Here is a 26,075-nt window from a genome sequence, read left to right as displayed (position 1 = left end):
GGTAGAGTTCACAGTACACTCTCACTCTGATTATGTTTTAAGATCTATTTCTGTTGCTTCATGTAACATATTATTTTTGATTGTTGCATGATAAGCTATATCAGGCATATACCAAATTATAGTGGTAGTCACTTGGGCTGCTCTTCACTTCTCCCTACCACAAACAGTGCTTCAGTGGTCATTTTCATACATACCTTTCAACAAGACCATTGTGAGAGTTCCTCTGGTTTATATCTAAGAATTAGCTGAGTCATATGGTAGTGGCATATTTATTTGCACCAAGTAAAATTATGGTTTTTTGCCACCTACTACAATGAGGGAACACCCATAAATTATATAATTCACAAAATTCTTTGGATTAATGTTCTCTGCACTGTATTACCTGAAAAAAAGGTGTGTCTAAGATGTTAGTATGTGTTGTAGTAAGGGTACCAGAGAAAAATTTATTTGCCAAATGTTCTCTTAACTAAAGAGGGTGCTCTACTGTAAACTGCTCAGTGTCTTAGCATGCTGAAGCTCACTATTAGTGTTTAAGAGGCAAGAGTCCAATTTTCCCAAACATATTTGAGTCCAAATATATTTTGGGAGAAACTTCTTGCAAACATCTGAGATATTTAGTGACTTGTGGTGTACACTTTAGAAAACATTTCTTTGCATTAGGCAAAAAGCATTCAGAATAAAACATAATGAATCCTAATACTAACACCTAAAAAAGACATTCCTCTACAGTCCATGTGAAAAAAAATTATTTGACCTAATGATCTATACCTTCAGTAATTACTAACAACACTATTGTATATTTCGAAAGGTTTTTGTTAATATAAACTAAGTAAAGAGGAGTTAGTAAAAAGCTAACCTATGGGTAGCTGACCAAACAGTTCAGATACATAGCTCTCTGCGAGCATGGATTTATTTGGACAAAGCATATGGGACTAGATGCACTGACTAGACATTAGTTAATAATTATCATGGCATTTATTAATATCACAATAATTAATTTATTAATTATATGATTAATAAATATCATATTTCTTAAATTACAAATTTTTGATAGTCAATGAATGGCAAGAGATAAATAGATAAATAGATAGATAGATAAGATAGATAGATAGATAGATTCCCAAGTAAATAATTGTAGTTAAATTTGAAGCTATAAATGAAAACAATCACATTGGGGGAGGGGTTAGAAAATAAGGTAAAATAAATGTTTCATCTTCAAAACTTATTTTTATATGACATCTATAAATATTATAAGTAAAATTAAAATGTAAATTCTAAAAGTCATTTTTTGACAATAATAATGCACCTCAATCTACCCACTAAAATTTGGGTTGAAGAAAAATAATTTTTCAGTTCTGAAATCAACAGATTTGGAAACCAGAAGGAAAAGAACTTTCTTTTAACTCTCTGAAAAAGATACAGAAGTAGTACAATGTGTATTTTCCACTATTGACCCATTAAGAAATTCAAGATTGCATTTGCACTTAAAAATGTGTGTTCTTCCAGAAGTCTATTTAATGGAGAGTTTATTTAAGTTGATAAGTGAACTTTTCTTGAATATTAGTTGTCTAGACAATTTAACTTCCATTTTAGAAACATACTCTCAAAGGTAGAGATAGTCAATTCTTTGTCACAGCAGATAAAAAAAAAGCTTACAGTCAAGAATACCAGAGCACTATTTTTGTCAGGTACCTATCAACATTTATGTTGTCACCCTATACAGGCAGAACATTTAAGAGACTGCCTGTATCTACATTTCCTAATTATCAGATACCTATTTTTATATTTTATCAGTGACTCTTCCCATCTAAAACCCATAAAGTGACATAAACTATGAAAAAAATATTGTTTTTTTTTAAACTAAAGCATAATGTCCAGATTGTGTTTTTTAATAAAGTCCATTCTAATGTGATTAAACTTTCAAATTCAATTCATAGTAAATTTTTCTATCTTGTTTCATACCAAGCACCAAAACATATTTTTAAAAGAATGGTATGTAAACTCCACCTTCTGAAAAATGTTACAAAACACCAATAAGTGTCAAGTGAAAGCATATGGTCAAGTTGTATTTTGTAAATTAATTACTTTAGGGCACTTGGCATACACCTCTGTTATAAGCACCATTGCAAGTGTATCTTAACTATTGGCTTCTGGATCTATCACACAATACATGTTGAAACTTTAAAGCACAGGAAGTACCCTATCATTTGTAATTCTCAGGGCTGAGATACTTAGGAAAGAATGGAAAGAATTAAGGGCACCAGGAAAGACCTAACTAACAGAACCCAAAGTAATAATTAGTTTTAGAAATACCATACTCAATTTTTCTTTACATGAAAACAAATATATTTCCAGCCACCTTTGCAACAACTCTTTTTTGTTTCGATTCGTACTTCTAATTAGTGAAATAAAATCAACTGGTTTCTGATCTATGAATTAGCTTGGCTTTTGAGTTGACAGAACATGAACTTCTCTGGAACAACCTTATCTAAAAGAGCCATATCAGATAAGCCTGAGTGCTAACACTGTAAGTCACAGCATTAGGAAACATGCTTTGGCAAGCTTTCCAAAACCCTGACTCTCCTCATGGAAATAATAACAACTTTAATTTTTTTGAAGTCTGATATGCAGATGATATATAAATACCAAAGGAAGAAAAATGTAGTTAACACTTTGCATTTTATTGACAAAAATAATATATAAATTATGACCTACACAACTGATGACAATTATTTTAGGAGGGCCCATGTGTTTAAAGGTTTCCATTATTGCCCCCTGATGCCTTATTTTTTGGTTAATAAATATAATTTTGATTTTTGCTTTCATATTATTCCTAATTTCGTGACTTGAATAAATAATAGGGCAACAGGAATCACTGGTGTATACAAAATGAATTCTGAGGACATAAGAAATATCAGAGAACTTTACAGAATAGAAGCAATGTTCTCTGATTATTAGCTTTCTTTACATACCTCCTTAATATTTAAAGAAATAATAAATGGAAGAAAAATTATTATTTTAACTTAAAAACTTAAGCAATTCAGAATACAAATTTAAATAAGTCTTGGTGGTCTTTTAGGGAGAAAATGTTTGTGGACATTTTAATTTTTTTTTTAATTCTTATTCATTTTTGAAAGACAGAGAAAGAGCATGAACAGGGGAGGGGCAGAGAGAGAGGGAGAGAAAGAATCCAAAATAAGCTCCAGTCTCTGAGCCTTCAGCACAGAGCCCAACACAGAGGACCTGAGCCAAAGTCGTATGCTTAACCAACTGAGCCACCCAGACTCCCAAGAATAACTAACATTTTATAACTTAATGTTTTAAAATGCATTTTAAAGGAACTTCCCATCTGTTCAGCAGCTTTAGACATTATGGCATCCAATCTTCAGCATTTCCTACCATTATATATTTCTCAATGGGAGGGCATTTTGTCAATTCCCTTATAACCCAAGTAAAGCACAAGGCTTAGCACCAAGAAACCCTCTAGAACTTACAAATTAAATTAGTTTATTTCACAAAGAACTCTTATTCAGAAAGTTCACAGGGAAAGAAAGAAATGGTGACAGTATTTCATTGAAACTAAGCTCGTACTCTATGGTGAAACACCTGAGTGTTTCACCACCAAATTTGTGTCTTTTTGGTACTGAAAAACTTGCTAAAAAATGTGACCTACTTTGGTAAGGCAGCTGCACAGAGGAGACAGTCTCACATAGTACTGCTAGAAAGAGTGGCCACAGAACCTTAAACCTCATCACTTTCCATTAAGTTAAAAAAAGTTCCCCCAAGTTACCACAGGAAAATGAGAATGAAGTTAAAATCACACATGGACTAGGGCAACTGAATGGCTCAGTAGGTTAAGCGTCTGCTTCAGCTCAGGTCATGATCTCACAGTTTGTTAGTATGAGCCCTGCATTGGGCTCCAAGCTAACAGTGCGGAACCTGTTACATAATGTGAATAGATTGCTCCAAAAATACAATTGTGAAAATAGAAGAAAATAAACCTAAAATTTGGTGAACAGGTTTGGTTGGAGTTAGATCAAAGCCTAGGGCTGTGTGCCATACAAGTCCATGAGTCTGTGTTTCTCTTCAGTGAGTTCAGCCTGCCAGTGTGATCACTCAGTATTAAGTACCCGCATCCTCAGATCAAACCTGCTTTCAAAACCTGATACAAAACTTGTTCATAATAACACTAATAACTGACAATGAAACACGTATAATAGTAATATAAGACTTAGGCAGAAAACAGAGACTATAACTTGAATTTTTAGAGAAAATTTTAACCGAAATTCTGCTAAATTCACATTAGAAAGATAGGAGAGTCTATGAATAAGACTATCCCCATGTGTGATTCTATTCATGGACCTGTGCTTTCACAAACAAGAGATAATAGTCCAGAATTTATTAGAAGAGGATATAACAGTTTCAAATGTTGTTAACACAAATATGTGTATCATGAGATGAGATGTAATGAGAGGTATCCAGAGGATAGGGACATTTACTTGAAATTTTTACAATAAAAAAATTGGGTTATTATTCCCCATGTCTTAGACCTGTGTTGTTTAATAGTTAGCCAAAAGTCATGTGGCTATTTAAATGTGAATTTGTTCAATAGCCCCATGTGACTAGTAGTTGTCATATTAGTGCAGATCTTAAATACGTCTATGTGGCAAAGGGTTTTATTGGATGACAACTACTATAGACTTATGCAATCTATAGCAGGAATGCATGTGGCTATAAATAACAGAAAACTTAACTAATAAAGATTTAAATAGTTCATTTTTCTACCACAATAAAAAATGCAGGGGTGAGTACTTGCTGACATTACTTTGATTGCTAATTAATGACAAAAAGAAAACTATTTCTCTTCTATCAACCTTTATAGGTTTTCTAGGTCATGAGTTTTGCCTTTACGCTTTTCACCTGATGGATGCAATATGTCTACTGCAGATCCAAACACCTTTCCACATCCAAAATGGGAAGAAGTGTAGAAAAGGAAGTAGAGACTGAACATACCTATTCCTTAGTCAAGCGAACACGTCCCTAAAAATCTCCTGTAAAATGTAATTTGTATTTCCTTTGTCAAAACTATGTCATATGGCTGGCCTTAGTTGGGAAGGATATATTCCCAAGAAGACTGAGAAAGTAACCCTAGCAAAAACGTGTCACTTAAAGACAAATCAAATGTTTCATAAAGCAGTACGATAGAGACTAAAATTGTATGGCCTTCAAATAAGCTACCTTTCCTGGTAATTTCAGAACATTTTAAAGAAACATTAAATGGTTCAAGCTGTCATGTGAGTTCTATGATCAGCAAAACACAAATATTTATCTATTTCATGAGTATATAAAACTGTAGACCATTCTCAAAGAAACACTGGTTTTCAAGGCAAAACAAATCACAAACAAATCATAATTGAAATGACACATTCAAAATAAAGAATATAAAATAGTTACTAAAAACACAATTATCACCACTTGCAGAAAGGCTGAATTTTAAAAGCTGCATTTGCTGTATTCTAATAAATACAAATATTCTAGTTTTTAATAAAAAGCAAGCAAAGGAAAAATAGAAAGTGCCTTGGGTATACATCTCTAGGGAAGCAGATGTCAAATGGAAGAAAATGAATTATTAGTTAGTGGCTGTTATGGGCTGAATTCTCTCCCCTCAAAACCCTATTCCCGACTACTCAGCCTATAAAAGTATGTACAATTAGGGTCTTTAAAGATGTGATTAAGTTAAAATGAGGCGAGTAAGGTTGGGTCCTAATTCAATAGAGTTGGTGTCCTTAAAAGAAAGGAAATGTGGACACACGGAGACACCAAGGGTGCACTGGACATGGAGGAAAGACCACATGAGCACACCGAGAGAAGCACACCTGTTAGCGAAGGAGAGAGGTCCCAGGGCAAAAATATCCATGCTCCTACCTTGATCATGGACATTTAGAATCCAGAATTGAGAAAATAAATTTCTTTTGTTTAAAGTATCCAGTCTGTGATTTATGGCCATCCTAGCAAACTAATAGAAGGAGAATGAGTGACCAGAAAGTGAAGTTCTCATCTGTTTCAAATAGCATGTCTTTTGGGGGTGGGGGCGGGGATGGTGACAATGACTTTATTTACTTTAATGATAAACAAAACTTGGATAAATTTTTGAAGTAGTGCTGACCAAATTTTATACTACCCAGATGTGGCTATTTAAATTAGATTAATCAAAATTAAATAAAATTAAAATTTAGTTCCTTAGTTATACTGGCCACATTTGAAGCATTTAACAACCACAATAGCTATCACAAGAAAATGTTCATTTTCCTTATTTTTCCTCATTTGTTCCAATAACTGAACATATAATCAGAGCATCTATGAACATCTTGGCTGCTATGGATTATGCCAACAGAGATAATCATGTTGCTAAAATCATACATTAGCAAATGACCCTCACATAAATGGATTAGCATGGTATCATCTTTCAAACAAAGAAAGTGCTTAATAAGATAAAGTTAATGGATGCACTAAATATGAAAACAGAAATCAAGACAAAAAGTCTGATCAATAGAATAGAAAATCTTCTTTGGGGGAAAACAATACATTATTGGAAAATATTAGTCAAACTATGCTGTTAGTTGAAATATCAAGTTAAAATGTTTTAATTAAAAAATTGGTTACTCTCTTACATGCATTAAATGAATTATATAAGTGTACACACATAATACCATGAAAATAAAGTTAATTTAATAAAACAATTTGAAATATAAAACAGCATCATCTTTTTCCTTTCTTTATTTTATTTATTATTGTATTTTTTAAGGAGAGTGCCAGTAAGCAAGGGATAGGGGAGAGGGGCAGAGGAGGAAGAGAGAGAAAGAGACAGAAACAGAGAGAGAGGAGAGAGAGAGAGAAAGAGAGAGAGAGAGAGAGAGAGAATCTCAGGCAGGCTCCATGTTCAGCATGAAGCCTGACACAGGGCTCAAACCTGAGTCACCCAGGTACCCAGTACCATCTCTTTTGTATGGCAAATGAAATTACTCCAAACTACAAAGTGAAAGCAAAAATATATCCCATTAATAAAATGCCTGTTAAAAAAAAATCATTTAACTATGGTGAGTTTCTTGGCATACTGGAAACTTCTACACTTCCGTTTCACAAATATAATTTAATATTGTTCTGTCCCAAATAAAAGTTCAAACCAGTGGGAGATAAATGTTTTTGTTAGCTTCAAATTCTCTGGCAATAAATGCATCACTTTAAACCTTAGACCTGGGACCCACTTTTATAAAGTATTTATGTAAATCATTAGAGATTATTTTCTAAACAGATACAATCTATACCAGATATTTTGCCATTATTAGTTTTCCTCTGTACCTTCAAAACAACTTCTACTCAACTGTCTCTCAAATTGCTCACTAGAAAAGTCAAACAGATACTGAAAGAAGGGGGAACGGAATCTGCACTGAAATATATTTGGCAGACCAGTGAGTAAATGGGGTAAGGGGACAGAAATCTTGAACTGTTATACTAAAGAATTAAATAAGAGTCAGATCATAAAGCCTCTGGAACAGATTCAATAAATATTTTTTGTTATATCAGAATGATAGGACTAAGTCTGGGCAATGAACTGTAAGTGGAATATTTGTTGTAACTTCTGGACCATTGCAGTTAAGTGGACCTCCTTCATTCCTCCTTTTTTTTTTTATATGGTAACTTAGGAGGCCACATGTTCTAGATAGTGCAGCAACACAGGAAAGAGAGGAGTGGTGGATCCATATTGACCCTTTCTAAAATAGAGATATAAGCCTACATTCTTCTAAGATTTTGTTACTTTTCAGAATAAATATGTCATTGCAGGATTTATATATAACCTGGCTTATCCTGACCAATGAAGGCTCTTTATTTTTTTATTTTGCATATACATATTTATATGTAAATAAACTACATATATTTGTAATGAGTCTTTTTCCCCCACATGTAGTTGGCTAATAAAATATACATATATATAAAACTATTGTGCAAATGAGACTTAAAGCAGTTGTTCCTAAGCAGCTTCACATAGGTGCATGTCTATAGTTAGGAGCTAGCAGCAAGTTTAAATCTAGGTCATGTGATACTTTTTTGTTTTCTTCTGTTTGTTCTATAAAACAAGTTTTAACGTAACAAATTTTAAATATACAGAAAATACAATAAACCCAATGACCCTACGTTGCCATCTACTCTTATGAACATCTTTCTACTTTTTAAAGATATAATTGCTTTATGTTTTGTTTTGTTTTGTTTGTTATAATTCCAGTTAGTTAGCATACAGTGTTACATATTTTCAGCTGTACAATATAGTAATTCAACAGGTCCATCTATTACTGGGATTCCTGAGGTGATCTTCAATTTTAATAAGTCTTAAGTAAAGAAGACAAGAGCCTGGACACAAGGAGACCACAGGAAAGAACAGTATATGGATGTTTCCAGATCAGCTTCAATGTGTTCCACCTACTGGTACTATATAACCTCAGAAATACGTTTACATGCAAAGTGAAGATATATACATGAAGTCCACAATGGCATACTCACACATACATGTATGTGAGCATGTGCACACACACACATACATGAGCATATATATTAAAACATATATAAAACATACATATATGAGAAAACAACTTGAGTATTCCTGAGTTTCATTTTTACACCAGCAATTTCACAAAGCTTTTTATCTTTAGACCTGTCTCCCAAATCTGTTTACAAACATAGAGTGAGGTGGAATTGCTCTTGAAAACCACCATTGCCATTATAGGGATATTTCTGGAGTTAAGAGACTCTTTCATGGGAAATTTCATTTGCAGAAAGAGAAACAAGAGAAGGTAACTGAAAAACGAAAGTGGGCATAAATCACTTAATAGTCAAGTGACTTTTACCAACTAGAGTTGGACTTGGGAACACTTATATCTGTTGAATTTCTTTTCCTTTATTTTGTTTTGTTTTCAGGAAGTCTTTATTCGTCCCATGCTAAATGCAAAGACTTGTTTTAGACTTATGAGTGATCTAATGTTGAACAAGGCAGAATCCCTATCCCCAGAGAATAGTCTTAAGAGGGGAAATGAGACTCCAATATTTAATTTATGTTGTATATCTTAAGATTATTATCCTTTCAAATTACCTTGAATAACTTTAAAAGATTACTAGTCAGTATTTAAAAAATATAAGCTGCATTTTGAAGTGCAATCTTTAATGATATCTTTAGTTCATAAATTACATTGCATTTAATTCTCTGTGTCTTATTTTACTATGTGTAGACTCAGGTGTTCATATATTTTATGACAAGAATACTACATTTTTGATAAAATTCTAAAGAATAACAACAGCTTATTTTATGAGTCCTAGGATTCTGTCTTATAAAATTAAAAACAAACTATCAACATTAAACAAACTTTACAATGGGCTTCTTCTTTACTTTGCAATGGCTAGTACTAAGTTGGTCTGTACTAAACTGTGAAGTTTGTTTTTTTTTTTTATAAAGAAAAAGAGCCCTGATCTGAAAACCTATTAAAATGTTTCAGTAATCATTGAAGGTGGCTGAGTGGCATTTGTCTAGCTTTAGCCTAACAACTATGGAAAAACTCAAAAGAGATAAGAAATCACCATGTTAAAGCCTTAGGCATAGCTTTTTGTGTTTATGCTCACAACTGTGAGTCCATTTTCCTAGCTTCTTAATAGAAAACATTTTAAAATGTTATCTACTATTGTAATATACTAGTAAACAGTTATCTTGTCAGTACGGAGTTTATTACAGAATTTAAATAGAATCTAGCTTTTAAAGGATATAGTTGTATTAACCATGATGGGGTTAGAGGTAGTACAAGAAACAAAATTTTATATTAATAAGCATGCCTAAAACACTGCCAACTCACACATCTTATGCCCCCACCTCAATTTCCAACCTTTTCTAAAGAAGTTAACCATGTCAACTGAAAGCAAAATTTGTCCTATGCAGTTCAGTCTCACTGGTGTTAAGGGAAATGCACCAAATAAAATTAAAGGAATTCCCCTTGATGTACAATAATATGGTTCAAATAATCTCCCAGAGGTAAAACAGCTATTGTTTATTCTTACAATCTTACAACTATGTTCAACTTTGAATGTAAAAGCAATTTGACTTTTTTTTTTGTAAAAAGCTGATTCTGTTAACTCATTCAGTACCTTTAAATAATATTTACTGCTCTGAACTGCTCACTGAAGACTGTTTCAGCCAATACTTTAAAGGGGCAGGCAACCATTTTGCTGTACTGATCTCCACAAACCATACAAATTACAAACATGTTATTACAGCAGAAGCAAGATTCCATTAGTCAAGTTCTATGTACTTCCATCAGCCAGGGGGAAGGGCTAATTGGTCTGTCCAAGAGGTTCCACTCTAAATGTTTTTTTGTTTATGTTGGTTTATAGAGAATAAAGTGTTACAAAAATTTTTGTAGGTAATATTGATATTTTAATGTGTTTCTTATTGCCACTTTTCCTCCAAATAGTAAAGTTATTTTTAAAGTAATCATCAGAAAGAGATTTGGATAAAAACATGCCAGTCACAATTTATCACTTAATATATTTAAGTCTCTGAAAGAAAACTGTTACTTTTTGCTATTTTCCATGCTTATCTATAACAAGCTAATACATTTTAACAACTTGTTTTTATCACTGTCTATGTAAGTTCTCTATTTTTATTCATAATCACATACCTCTCTTGCTTCACAGATGGACAGATGTACCCACATAAGAACTATCCTTTGTGTGATAAATTGATCTTAACCAACTTCATCTTAGCCGTATAATGCTCATGCTGGGACCAATCACTCAAACATTACCCATAATACTATTTTTATGTGGAAATAAAATGAAAGTGAATTGTGTGGTTTTGCTGTCTTTGTAACTTGGTCACCTGATTAAGATCTGTTGTTAGATTCCAGGTCTCATGAATCAAACATGAATATATTTTAATACAATAATTTTAAAGGAATTTAGTGACCTAGGAAAAATATAATTTCATACATGATAATTTAAATTTTAATATATGTAAATAATAAAATGGTTCATAAATATGATACATAATGAGTGATATCTGTTTTATCCTTCAAAAATTTTATGGAGAGGGGTGCCTGGGAGGCTTGGTCAGTTGCACATCCGACTTTGGCTCAGGTCATGATATCGCAAGTCCGTGAGTTCAAGACCCATGTTGGACTCTGCACTGACAGCTTAGAGCCTGGAGCTTGCTTCAGATTCTGTCCCCCTCTCTCTTCACCTCCCTTGCTCCCACACTGTCTCTCTCTCCCAAAAATAAAATAAAAACACAAAAAAATCACAAAAATTATATGGAGAAAGTTGATATTCCACAAGATAGTTTGTCTCTGGACTTCTGCTTCCCCTTCCATTTCTCTTTTGCTTACAACATAGATCCTTACTAATACTATTTCACTCAGAAAAATGGGTTTTTAAATAAAAAAGGGGATTCATTTTCTTTAAATTGTATATTTAACCTCTTTATTATGATAAATTATACAGTTCCTTTTAATGGTGTCCTCCTATTATTATTAAGACAAATTGGTAAGATCAATTTAGTGTGCTTATATATCTCTGAAGCAAGAATGAAATGAGAATATGAGCTTAAAAATAAGAGACATGTATATAACAAGTTGCAATAAGTTATTAATATATATTAACTTTTTATAGATTAGTTGTAGAATATAGACGAAAAGATAATTTAGCAAAACTTTATAACAAGTCTTTTAAGAGCTTCATTTCATCAAACCTAAGACTTGGAAATACTTCATCTTTTCTTTTTCCCTTCTTCATTTCATTGACATATATGCTTGCCCACAGTAAAGCCCAAGAGCTGACAATGGCCTCATAAACATATCTGACATTTTCCTTTTACCAGGCTCCTTACAATTGTTTAACAATGAATAGTTCAGAAATGTAGCTTTCTATCAAAGATACTGTGTGCTGCCCTGCACTGTGTGGGAGACTTGAAATTGTTCAGACCTATGGTCACTTGGTTACTACATTACACTACAAGAATATAGTAGTAGGTAAGCACAGTGGGGGGGACAAAGTATCCTTTCTGAGCTGTGAGAGTTTAGATAATGGACAAACAATGATGGATTTCATGGTGATGGATTCATTTGATTTCCACTGGCTTTACCCAGAATCTCCATTAGATTACTCTTGAATATAGCACACTCATTCCTTCCTTAGTAGTCAAAGTACATTTTCTAAACTAATCTTGCTTTTGAGAACATTTCTAAATGGCTTCCTATGTTTTCAAATTTATGAAAAATTTACTTGATAGCATTAATATTCAAACAAAACAATTATTTATATTTCCAATTCTAAGAGTAGAATCTTATCTTTCCACAAATGAATACATTTTTTTTTAAAAAAAGAACTGCTAATCTTTCTAACCGGGGGATTCATAAAATCCTTAAGTGACTTGTGTATCCATGTTATCTTACTATTATTTATGCTATTCTATATGTTTTCATGTTTTTTCATAAGGTAATTTATTTGTCTACATATTCTACATTTGGTAATCAGCAAACAGTATCTGTTGTCAAATAATACAGTCAATCCTTACTTTGATTCTGTTTGACAACATTCTGGTTTATCTCCAAAAATATGGAAAAGTAAAGTATACTTGTATTAGCAGACAATTTGTCCAAAAAGTGTTCCATTCAAGTAACAGAGGCTTATAAATTTTAAAAAGGGAACAAATTCTTCTCTCTTGATTTTTTCCTTTTATGTAGCATCTTAGCTAATTATAATCTTGGTTTTTAATTTTAATCCCTTGGTCATTAAGACTATATATTTTTTTTAATTACTGGAATTCTTTGCATTTTATATAGTTATTTTGTCTGAACGATGAACTATTATTAATTTAAGCAATATAAAAAACTGCAGCACAGCATAGTCTTTAAGTGGACTGAAGATGACAGAACCTAAATGTTGCTACTGAAAATTTATTAAGAGCAAATGAAAGAACGGTAAAAAAAATATTCACACTTTAATAACATCTTAACGATAACTCACCAGAATTAAACATTAGATTCTGAATCTGACTTCAGTTATGAACACTTGGGGTCAAAGACATTTACAGTACATGATAAAAAAAAATTGCACTGAATAAAGGTTAAGTTAAAATAGCATATCATCCTAAATTGTTACATGAGCAACTGGTATAAATTATTCTATTTCAGTTATATCTTTGTACAAACCACTTAATATTGCTTATGAGAATTCTTCCTTTAGAGACCCATAGGAAGGGGTGGGTGGAGAGGGAATAAACCAGTACAACATGATATTTTGCCACATAATTTCATGTAACTCTATTTCTAAAAACAACTAAATCTGGGGCGCCTGGGCGGATCAGTCTGTTGGGCGTCCGACTTAGGCTCGGGTCATGCTCTCATAGTTCATGAGTTTGAACCCTGTGTCGGGCTCTGTACTGACAGCTAGATCAGAGCCTGGAGCCTGCTTCAGATTCTGCATCTCCCTCTCTCTCTTACCCTCCCCTGCTCACACTGTCTATCAGAAATAAACCATTAAAAAAATAAAAATAATAAAAAATAAATGAAAACAACTAAATCCTTAGCCTGTACAAGACCATTTTTAAAGGTACTGACTCAGAATACTATGCCTTATTTGTTAATACCACCATCTATATTAAATCAGTCTAAATTTGNTATATATATTTAAATATATTTCAATTATTATAAATTATATATATTTATATAAATAAGTAAACATAAATAATTATAAATATATGTATACTTTTTTCCTTATAGAAAATCAGATGATCTGTATTAAGAGAACCAGTTTCAATTCTGTCTAAAGGCTTAGAAGTGTATATGTCAGAAACAAAGCAGAAGGTTTAGAGGAAAGTCAACCAATAAAATCTATACCAAATGGCTGAACATGAATTTCCAGGGGTTTTATTTTTGGCTAATGCATCCCTTTTTTCCTAGTTTCCAACATCACAAAGAAGAAGAGCAGAGGGCTGGCAAACACTGGCTTAATTATCCCCATCAGTCTCAGAGACAAGGCACTTAAGAGTTTTAGCTGCTGTAAACACTCCCCTGATAGCAGATAAGGAATCTGCTGAAAGGCGGTTTTGTCTGGGGAAACCTCAGGGGCACAACAGTTAATCATTAGTGCAATATTGTATATGCATTACTACATCAAAGGAAACAAAACCCAATATTCTATTGTGAAGATTTTCTATGTTTTCTTAAAGGTAAGGAAACTAATGCTAACCAGAAAAAAAGAAAAAAAGATTTTAAAAAATTACACTTGCTGCAGAAACAAAGCATGTTCTTTTTTTTTTTTTTTCCAAGACAGAATGTCATTATTGGTTTTGTTTTGTTTTGTTTTAATATGTCCCTACAGGGATATACAAAGTTTCCACTGAAGTAAAAGATGTAACTTTTGTCTCAAAAAGAATTTGTACCTTTGTAACTAAATGCATTGATCAGAACCAGAGACTATCACATAACCTTATTTTAACAAAACACTAGAAGTAAGCCAATGTTCTTCTTCCATATCAGGTCTGTGTTAGTCTAGGGATCTATTTATAGAAAACTGACCCCTCATTGTCATAACAAAGAACCTTTCTATCACTTCAAAACGAAGGCAGTCACAATGATCTTCTATTCTTTAAATTTAATAGACTTCACATAGCCCCACAATCAGAGAATCTTACAAACTTCCAAAGACTTCAAAATTATCTTTCCAGAGTTAACTTCGAATCTCTCTCAGCCCTTCTGCCACTGTGTGCAAGTAAAACAAAACTTTTCAGTGTCATTCACTCCTTGACCTTTCCCATACCCTGGCCTTAACACATACAATTTCTTCTGATTGGATGCCCATCCTCCAGCCCCCATCTGGACAGGTCCACCTTTCCAGGAAACTACAAGTTTCTATCTAACTCTCTTCACAAACCTCTGTTCTTGCTTCCCTTATCCAATTGGAAATTATTCCCCCCACCCCAGAACTTTTAGCAACTTTACATCTTAGTATCCTTGAGTCTAATATTTGGCACACTGTGGGTCATAAGCAAGTGTTGCTACATGGCTGAACTTAGTAGAAACCATTTTTTTAATGATTATGGTATAAATGTTTACTGGGATTTTAAGAAGAGTAAGACAATTCTTTGGCACTACAGAAAGTTGTCACTTTCAATATTTCTAGGTTTCTAAAAGGATAAAAAAATAACTAACACTTATAGGGTACTTTAATACACAGCATGTATCATACTAATGTTTTACACTTTAATAAATCTACATAAGACTATTAACCTGTAATGCTACCCTATTCGTGTGTGTCTAAAATCATCTGAATTATCCACTTTTCATTTTTGATGAAAGATTTGGTGGTATACACTGAGATCTACTTAATTAATGGCATGCGAATTAATCAGGCTGAATGATGTTTCAAAGGTATTTGATAGTTCAGATTTGGCTGCTATTTTGTCCCATTTTGTTAGCAGATGTACCTCAGAGGAAATATTTAGGTAACCTCTCAAATTATGGTCAATTCAAAATGATTCTAAATGAAGGAGTTCAACTTTTAAACAAATAGAAGTTACTAAAGAGGCTAAGTTTTTGTTTGTTTAAACTGTTAAGTTTTACAAATATGTCCTCCATGTATTATCTCAATTCCATCCTTAAAGCCTATAAAGATTTTTTTAACTATGATAAAGTGTCAGTATAAACCAACTTTTGTGTAACAAAATTTCAATATGGTTCATATGATTTAAATGAATAAACCCTTAACTATATTGATTTTAGGTCTTCAGGAAGATTCTGTATTATGTGGGTCAAAGGTACCATTTGTCTCAATGATACTTGTCAAACAGACCAGTCTTCAAGAAGATTCTGCATTATGTGGGTCAAATGCACCACTTGTCTAGACATCTCTAGTCAAATAGACTAGGTAGGTATTTCAGACCAATGGAGCACTGATTTTGCTCAGAAGGCTGACCTCAAGACAGAGTGGCTCCTTCTGAAGTTGATATATTCAAGAGAAGATATTTTTAATATGGGTTCTAAACCAAATGACACCATAACTGCAATTTTGATCTTCAAAAGTACATTGCATTACAGATTATTATAAATCAACTCTTTTGATGGCATTCATATAATAAATCAGAAATTTGGGCCTGACTTTCTCCAGTAGAAAACAAAATCAACCGTGCATCAGAGTGCATGTTTAAACAAAGCTTTTCAGTAGCAATGTAGAATAATGGTTAGGGCAAGGGATTTGTAGTTTGCCAGCCACTGATTTGAAATCCATTCCTTGCAACTATAGTAGCTATGTTGCCTTAGGCAAATTATTTAACCACCATGATCCTCCGTGTGTCCACAATAAAAAGATAATAATATTTATTTGGCAATACCTGGCACAAGGTTATCATATCACCATTTGATTAATATGAAGACAGAAGTATGAGAGTTTTTCTATACAATAAAAGTCAAATAGGATAACTAGCCTTTATTTCTTTCTTTCAATGTGTATTTATTCTTTGAGAGACTTCCAGAGAGAAAGAGAGAGAGAGAGAGAGAGAGAGAATATAAGCAGGGGAGGGTCAGAGAGAGGAACACACAGATTCTGAAGCTACTGAGCCACCCAGGCACCCTGATAACTAGCCTTTGTAACACAAGATATTGAAACAGAGTTAAAGAGATCAACATATATTAAACTAGCTTTGGGGCCTAAATCAAAACAAAATGGCTCTGAGATTCACTCTTTTTGTAGATATACTAATAAAAGATCACACAAAATTTAAAATTGGGGTCAATATTAGTGAAATTAATTTATTCAGGTGTATAACTTTTGCACATTAAACTGATTATCTATGTGCTGCTATATTCTGATACCTTCAGGTGTATCAACATTTTACATATATATTTTACATCTTCAATATAACACTTTAATAAACATTTTAATAAATAAACTATGTACAATAAATTATAGCTACAAAAAGCAGATATATATATATATGTATATATGTAACATTTAAAAACAATTTCATGTGGGGCGCCTGGGTGGCTTAGTCGGTTAAGCGCCCGACTTTCGCTTAGGTCATGATCTCGCGGTTCGTGGGTTCNAAAAAAAAAAAACAATTTCATGTAAGAAATATTTTTCAGGTTATAAAAATATTTGTGATAAATCATTAAATATTTAAGGAGTTATAATAAACATTTCATATCAAGCTATAAATATTTTTCTACTCTGTTATTAAAAAGTTTTTAACATAATAACCATCTTTCTGGTTTTGTTTATTGGTAGAATCTGGCAAAATCATAACTTCCAAATACTTAACTGCATACTTTCAACAATACACTGAAATAAAGGCCTAACTTGAAGTGGAAAGAGTTAAAAAGCATAGGAATAAGCCAATTCAGCTATTGATTTTATAGAAAATAGGACTTATAGTATATGTTTCTAGATCAATAGCTATAAATCCACATATCATTTCTATTTAGCAACAAGTCTATTTTGATGTGCTAGAAAATTGCTTCTGCTTTTTAAAAAGTAATACAATCTGATTCGTTAGCAAAGAGAAAAAAATAAAACTGGCACTTAAGGTATTTAATATGACTTTTTTTCTCCTGATATTTATTCCAAATATGCTCATAGATATTGATGAGTTACAAAGCCCAAATAATGCTATCCCTCATTCTTAACCTGAAAAATGGCTTATAAATATATTTCCCAAATAGAAAACTTCATTTTACCAACATAGAGACATAGTCATTGCCAACATAAATTTTATGAAATAATTCAATAGAAATGTTGAATAAAATTTTGTGATTTTGATCTCAGAGCAACAAGAATATGACTTAGAACACACATACAACTGTTTATCTGCATATTTCTCTCACACAAGATTACACTTTTTAAAAGAGCTATAATTTAACAGACCTAATTATAAAAATAATTGAAATTTAATTATGTACAATTCCCAAATATCATTTGTGGTCCACTGTATCTGACCTTTTTTCCATTTGAGCCATGATAATTAAAAGATACTATATGTACCTACAAATACATATAAGCACATGAATTTGATTAACATATTATACACATTGGTTACAAAATGACTAATAGCAGATATTAAATGTAACATTTTGTTATGTATTCCACTATAATTATAAGCTATATGTATCAGATTCATATTTATGTGATGTGATAATTTTAATGTAAAATTTTCTGTATAATATAGTTTTAAAAGGAGCACAATTTTCATAATTCTGTGGTTAAATAACATATGCAGACAGTTTTCAAAATTATGATATGAAAAGAGTTTATTTTCATTATATCTTTTTAAGACATAACTAAGGAAAGAACAGTTTGGTATAAATGTTCATACAAAAAATTACATATGAAAGTAAACAGACTCTTGACTGATAGTTATCTTATTATCATTGACAGCAGAAATACATGGCATATTCTTCATTGAAAAGTAAAGTACATATGGATGCCGAAAAATAAAAATGCTAATATAATCATTATTTTACTGAATTATTAATATTTCAAAATGCAATGTTCACATATCCTGAAACCATTTCAAATTCAACAATACACTTAGATAAGAATAAACCAAAGCCAGCTATCTATGTAAAAGACAAATTAAAATAATTTGCACTTAAGAGCAAATATATCTAAGGCAACTGCATTTGTGTTTTTTTTAAAAAGAGAAAACATATATTTATTTGGAAAGCAGTTACATAAACATTCATCAGATAACCCTATTTATATAAGGATTTCCACTGGGATATAGTTTTGTTGTATTTTATAATTCAAGGGAACAAACAAAAATGTTTTGTCTATTGGACTAAACCAAATAATTAAATGTAATAATATAGTCTATTTAGCCTTGTAGGATAATTTATATGTTCATGTTTAAATGGCTATATTAGTACCAGGTGAACACAGGCATAACCTATCAAGAGTTAATTTTTTTAGTTTCTCAGCTTCAGGATGTATGATATATTTTCTTTTCCAACCAGCTGTGAAGTAATACCATAGCTACACCAGCCACTACACATGTTTATACAGGTTTGTTTTTAACTTTCAAGAACTACCAAATCGTTATTGCCCATGATTTCCACTGTAGATTTGAACCTGACTCAAAGATATCAACTAGGTAATGGGAAGAAGAGCAGAGTATGAGCAAGTATACTTAAAGATGCTACTATGTTGAATATTGTAAGAGGAACCATGAAAACCATCTAGTTGGCACTTTGGAATGGCACCATTCCACACATCTTAAATAAAGTGGGCAGTTTATGAAGAATCTAGACTTAATAAAAATTCACTTCAAATATGGAGTATTGAATATTGCAATATTGAACTACAACCTCTTGCTTTGGTTTTGGTGAATAGTTCTAATTCTTTCTGCAATTAGCCATTCTTTTGAATCAACCTAGCATACAGCTAGTTGATTGTTCAGGGAGTTGAGAGGAAAGGGGATGGGAGAATACTCGGGAAGTGATTCAGAGCATGTATTGCCAAAATTTTTACACTGTGCATGCTATGCTTTTCCAAGTTGTCCTGTGCCCAATTAGAACCTGTTTTTTTTTTTCTGTCAAAAAAATGAATTTCTGTCTAAAGCCCCTTGACTCCTACTAGTGCTAATAAAGAATTCTCAGTCAGCAATTTGCAGAGTAGGGAAGCCAGGGATAATACAACTGGGCAGCCTTTACAAGCAAAACAAAACACCAAAGAAAGGGAATAAAAAGGCTGACAAACAATGTAAGCTCTCCCATAAGGTTCATACTTATTTTTCCCCCTTTAAAATGTACCACAAAAAAAGCTGAATCAGCTGTGACCATAATGATGCAAAGTTTTGATTATTATGGCAAATTATACCTTCGCTATTCAGGAGAGGGCAAAAAAGTTTTGTGGCTCATCAAAAGAAGCCGGAGTGAAAGCCAAGGCCACTGACACTTGTGGTTACAGATTAAGCTGTGAGCAGACTCTAAATAAATTCCATTCTCCCCCATCCCCAAAATACACTATTCTGGCTATTAAGACTGACTTGCATTCTATGCATGCCAGTACTCTCTCCATTCAGGATCATTTATTTCAGTGGGAGACAGGGAGGGCAGTCTTCTGAACTAGAAAGCTGTAACAGATTAGTTTTGTGTGTGTGTGCGTGTATGTGTGTGTGTGTGTATAACAGACTGCTAACTACATGATTACAGTCACTGCTTCAAGTTTCAATAAATCACATAATTTGAGAAATAGTCAAAATCTTTTTAAGTACAAGAAAAGAAAGAAAAAAATATGTCTGCTTGTTTAATTTTTGAACCAGGAATTAGCCTTTCTGTTATCTAGAATACATAACTGATCATTCTTTGAGAATCACAAAATACAGCTTGTAAAGACATAATTAAATCAGCAAAATGAAAAATTTCAAAGATATATAAGCTTACCTAAGAATAAAACATCCAAATTATCCTGTGAACTCTTTGATTTTCTTGATTAAATGAAGTTTTCTTTTTGTGCTGATGAGGTTTGTTTAAAAGCTCTTTTGGAAAAATATGTTCCCACTTAGAGCAGAAATAAGAATATATAAATAATGAGACTTAGAGGAAGAAAATGAAGGAAATAAACTGTAATAATGCAAAGAAAACCATAACAATTCTAAAATGAAATTATAGAAAGTGAAACAATATTAAGGACCATAAACCAAATGTCATTAAAGAATATTGACAATCTATTGCAAATTCACCACTATCACTCAAACTGAATTAACTACAAGTACAGAAAATAAACTTCATTTCAAACTTAATTTTACTACAATTATTTTCTTCACTACAAACAATTTTATGCAGTAGAAAAATAAAGGAACAAGTGCATATAGGAAACAAATAGTCTTTGGAAAGTCAGTAAAGTCTGTTTCCATATTTAATGATATCCTTGCTTCATTTTATACATATGTTTCATATTTTTCCATCTATAAATCAATATAATGTTTTCAAGCTAACTAGCACACAAAGAACAAAAAATGTGTTCAAATTCTACAAGAATGCATATATAACCATAAGTACATATTAAGGAGAATAGATTCCTATTAAGGAAAATTGTCTTTACTCAGATGTATCTTGAAGGCAAAAGCCTGCCCAATCACATCAGCCAAATCAACAATGGCAATTAAGTACATGGCACACAAAATTCCTTCAGATCCAATGAAATGCCCTAAGCATGTATCACATGTCATTCAGTGGCAGTAAAGTAAACAGGTATCACCATCTCAAGGTGCAAGCCTCCTAAGACATACACATTTGATTGACAAAATCTGCTTAGAGATGATTTCCATACTACTCACAAAAGAATAATGAAGTTGAAACAGGTATCAGAATATGGTCCCTGATGCTCACTATGGCATATCTGATATAAACTATGATTACATTAAGAATCTTGACAGTGTTCATTTTATAGCTTGGTTTGTGCTCAATAGATTGTAAATATCATTTTCTCAAAAGCAATAAAGAATTATAATGACAATTAGATAACTATCTCAGCTTCAGTAAATGGCTTACATCACAGAGGATATAGCTATTGTGTGTGTGTGTGGTGGTGGTGGGGGAGGAATATTGACCTTGACCAGCTCCATGGTACAAGTTATATCTTTCAATGGTAAGGATATAAAGTTTCTTTATTTTTTAAATGCTTATTTATTTATTTTTGAGAGAGAGAGCACAAATGGGGGAGGAGTAACAAGACAGAGGGAGACACAGAATCTTAGGTAGGTTCCAGACTTTGTACTGTCAGCGCAGAGTGTTACTTGGGGCTTGAACTCGTGAACCATGAGAATATGACCTGAGCCAAAGCTGGATGATTCATCTGACTGAGCCACTCAGGCGCCCCTATAAGGAGTCCTTAAAGGGAAACTCGGGATCACGTGGCATAGGGATTCAGTCAAAGAGGTTTACAGCTACCATACACTATACTTGTTGAGCACTTGGAAAGNCATATCAAAGTTGTTGAGTAGTCAGAATGGCCATAACTGATATCAACCTTCTAATTCTAATTATTATATATGTTGAGAACTAGATGCCTTTTGTAAAGAAAAAGACAAGTGAAAACATTCCACTTAATTAAGCTGTAATTTTGGCAATGAAAACTCTTAAACTTGTGATTTCAACAAGTTCCTTGAATATGTTTTAACTTATGCTTCTATATTTGAACGTATTTAAGTATCAACCAAATGGTTATTACTGATATGCTTTTGAATTTCTGAATTTTACATGACTGCCTTGAATAAATATACCTTAACTATTTTAGTTCCTTATGAACATTTTAAATGTAAATTTACTTATGTATAATTATGTCATTTTAAAATGTGTGACTTTATATACAAAATGCAACAATATGTTTTCTGGGTTGAGATGAGGTCTCACTCAAAAAGTGTTAACAAAAAAAAAAAAAAAAAGAAGATAGAGTTCTGTTAATATTTACAAGTGATTTTTTTCATTAATGATACACATTATTCTCACAAGAGTATCACCAATAAATGTAAGGATGCATACTTAGGACATTAGTATACCTTTCTGAATATTATAAAATTGTTTTTTTTAAGAAATCTCTACACTCAATGTGGGGCTCAAAATCACAACCCTGAGATAAAGTGTTGGATGTTCTTCCAACTGAGCCAGCCAGGTGCCCCAGACTAATTGAATAATATTATTAAAAATTTGTTTTTTTTCTGCATTTAATTTTTCTTAATTATTATTATTTTTTGAGAGAGACAGAGGGCGAGAGCACAAACACACAGAGGAGGGGCTGAGGGAGACCAAGAGACAGAATCTTAAGCGGGCTTTGTGCTCAGTGCAGAGCCCAAGATGGGGCTCGATCTAACAACTATGACCTGAGCCAAAATCAAGAGTTGGATGCTTAACCAACTGAAACACCCAGGAACCCATATGCATCCAGTTTTATGGGTTAAAATTATATGAATATAAAAGGGCATATGCTTGTTTAAATGGATTTCAAACATACCACAAAGTTTTATCAGTCATAAAATCATTCAATAATATGTTGTTTTTATTAGCAATGATTCATTATAGTTGTATAATTTAATCTGGAATTAATAATTGCTTTCTGTAATGGACTGAATTGTGTTCCTTAAAAATTCATATGTTGAAGGCTTAAATTCAATGTGATTGTATTTGGAAATAGGGCCTTTAAGAAAACAATTAAGGTTAAATGAGGTCATAAGGGTAGACCCTAATCTAAAAGTACTGGTTTCCTTATAAAAAGTGGAGGAACCACTAGAGATGTCTTTCTCAGTCTCACACACATAGAAAAGGACATGTTAGGCTGGAAGCCTAGCAGAGACACCTCAGGATAAAGCCTACCTGGTTGGCACCTTGATCTTGGACTTGCAGCCTCCAGAAATATTAGAAAACAGATTTATTCTAAGTCACCCAGCCTGTGGTATTTTGTTATGGCCACCCTAGCAGACTAATGCAGTCTCCATAAATACTTGTTTTTGTCCTGTAACTTCTTAGCTGTATAAAGCAGAGAATATTTAATCTCTCACTTAATCTCTGTGAACCTGTTTCTTTGTAAACTGAGAGGGCTAAATTAACTAAGAGATGGCCATATAAGACAAATATGACAGCATTATTTTTATTTTGTTCCTTGCCCACAGTAGATCAACTATTCCAGGTCACCATTACCAGTCAATGGAACTTCATTTTTGACATGAAGGAAATCATCACACCAAAGCTGGAAGATGTGTAAGATTGCTATAGCATTAGCACTGCTATAGCGTTATCCTCCTACTACTCAAAATGAGGCTCATGGACCAGCAGCAGCATCACCTGGGAGCTTGTGAGAAATGTAGAATCTCAGACTCAAGACCTGCCTTCTGAACCAGACTTGACTTTTAACAAAATTTGCAATAGACATTAAAGTTTGAGAAGTACTTTAGGTTTCAGAAGTTTCTAAAAGGAAAGTTGCAAAAATTCTCAGGCCACAAGCAAAATATGTCACATTATATATTTTGTTTGGCTTCTATGTTCCTTAAAATTCTCGATTTATCAAAAATTAAAAGTGGGGAGAGTTCAGTGGTGCCTGACTGGCTCAGTCAGTTAAGTGTTTTACTCTTGATATTGGCTCAGGTCCTAATCTCACGGTTGTAAGATAGAGCTCCGCATCTGGCTCTGAGCTCAGCAGGAAGCCTGCTTAAGATTCTCTCTCATTCTCCTGCCTCTCTCCCCAGCTCATGTGCACTCTCTATTTCTCTCTCTCTCTCTCAAAAAAAAAAAAAAAAAGTTTTGAGAGTTCATAAAATGATATGAATTTCTTGATAAATTGGAAGCTTATGTAAAAATGGGCTAATATTTTTGCATGGTATCAGCTAGAACTGAGTGGCTTACCTATTTTATGACAGACTTTATATCTTTCCTGAGACATGGTTGATCACAGTCCTTTTCATTTACTGATGTTATCTACCTGGTCCTGTTACACATTTAAATTTGTAATCCCAGTTCATAAAGTTCCTTTTCTTCCACATACCATGGAAACAAAACCAAAATAGAAATATCTTAAAGAGATCTTTAAAAATATAAGTGTTTTTGCCAAAATGAAAATTCTCATTTGAGGGGCGCTAGGTGGTTCAGAGGGTTAAGCATCCAACTCATTAGTGTCTGTTCAGGTGATGATCTCACCATTCAATTCATGAGAGAGCTTCGCATCTGGTTCTGGGCTGACAGCATGGAGCCTGCTTGGGATTTTCTCTCTCTCCTCTCTCTCTGCCCACCCCACCCCCACTTGTTCTCCCCCATTCTCTCTCAAAATAAATAAATAAACTTAAAAAAATAAAATAAAAATTATCACTTAATAAATTTTAGTTTTCTATTTCTCTCCCCTTGTTTCTACTTATTCATTCTTTAACAATACTAATTTTTCTTGTTCTGAACCTTAACGTTACTTCATTTAATGATAATATGTGTATTATAGTATGCATTTGATATACTGTTATCTTAGATTGCTAAGCAGTCCAGGAGTATTTTTTTTATTGAAAGAAATATACTAATTTTGCTTAAAGTAGATCTTTGGTAGCTACTTGAAAATATAAAAAAAATAAATATAAGATATACTGCTTCAAAGATATTTTTGTAGAAGTTTTAAAAAGTGATACATAAAATACATTGGGCCTTAAATTTGAAACTTTCAGGGGTAATGGTTTTCATTGAAATTAATATAAATTAAGAAAATGTGTAATATATTGGTAATATTATGCTCATTTCAACTTACCATTTTATTAGGAATTTTATCCTTCTACTCTCAAACCTTAAGTCTTATTATTATTTTAATTTTCAGAATCATGAAATCCATTTATATTTGTTAAAAAACATACCCCTTGGGCCTTGATTGCCTTAAATACTGAATGCATTCACATAGTTTCAACCATAATGTCAAGAGCAACAAATGATAAATTTTTTATCACTAAGTCTATTTATCTAAGTTTTTATTCTTTATCTCTTACCAAAAAGCAAAAATTTCTACCTAATAAATATCCCAAAACTGAATATACTTATTATCTAACTTTTCCCCCACAAAACCATTTTTTTTTCTTAGCTGACCATTGATGTAATTTAAAAATCACTGGTGACTAACTGAATATAAACTAGAAATAGGGGTAGAACATGTTACCAAGTCCCAGCAGTTTTTCAATGACTGTCTATTTCCTATGTGCACGATCCTACAGATTTTCATTGCCCAGCCATAATGGGAAAGGTGCTCATGGCTCTCTGCCATCTTACTGGTCTTACTGTCACTTGCCTCTCCCAATCTTCTCAACCTGCCATTTTCAGATTCATCTTTACATATCACTATTACCATAATACTTTCCCATTTAAGCATCACTAATTGTTCCCTTACAAGTTTAATCTCACTTTTCTCTTTAGCTTTAAGGCCTTCAAGATGTGACTACACTTTTCCTAGCTACCTAAATATTCTCTGCTCTATGCAATCCAGTTTATTATTGCAAATGCTCAATCTGTGTTTTTTTCTTTGCATATTCATTT

The sequence above is a fragment of the Crocuta crocuta genome, unplaced genomic scaffold, assembly GCF_008692635.1.
Source record: "Crocuta crocuta isolate KB4526 unplaced genomic scaffold, BGI_CrCroc_1.0 scaffold160, whole genome shotgun sequence".
Lineage (NCBI taxonomy): Eukaryota > Metazoa > Chordata > Mammalia > Carnivora > Hyaenidae > Crocuta > Crocuta crocuta.
The sequence above is the reverse complement of the archived record's forward strand: the minus strand, read 5'-3'. Positions refer to the sequence as shown.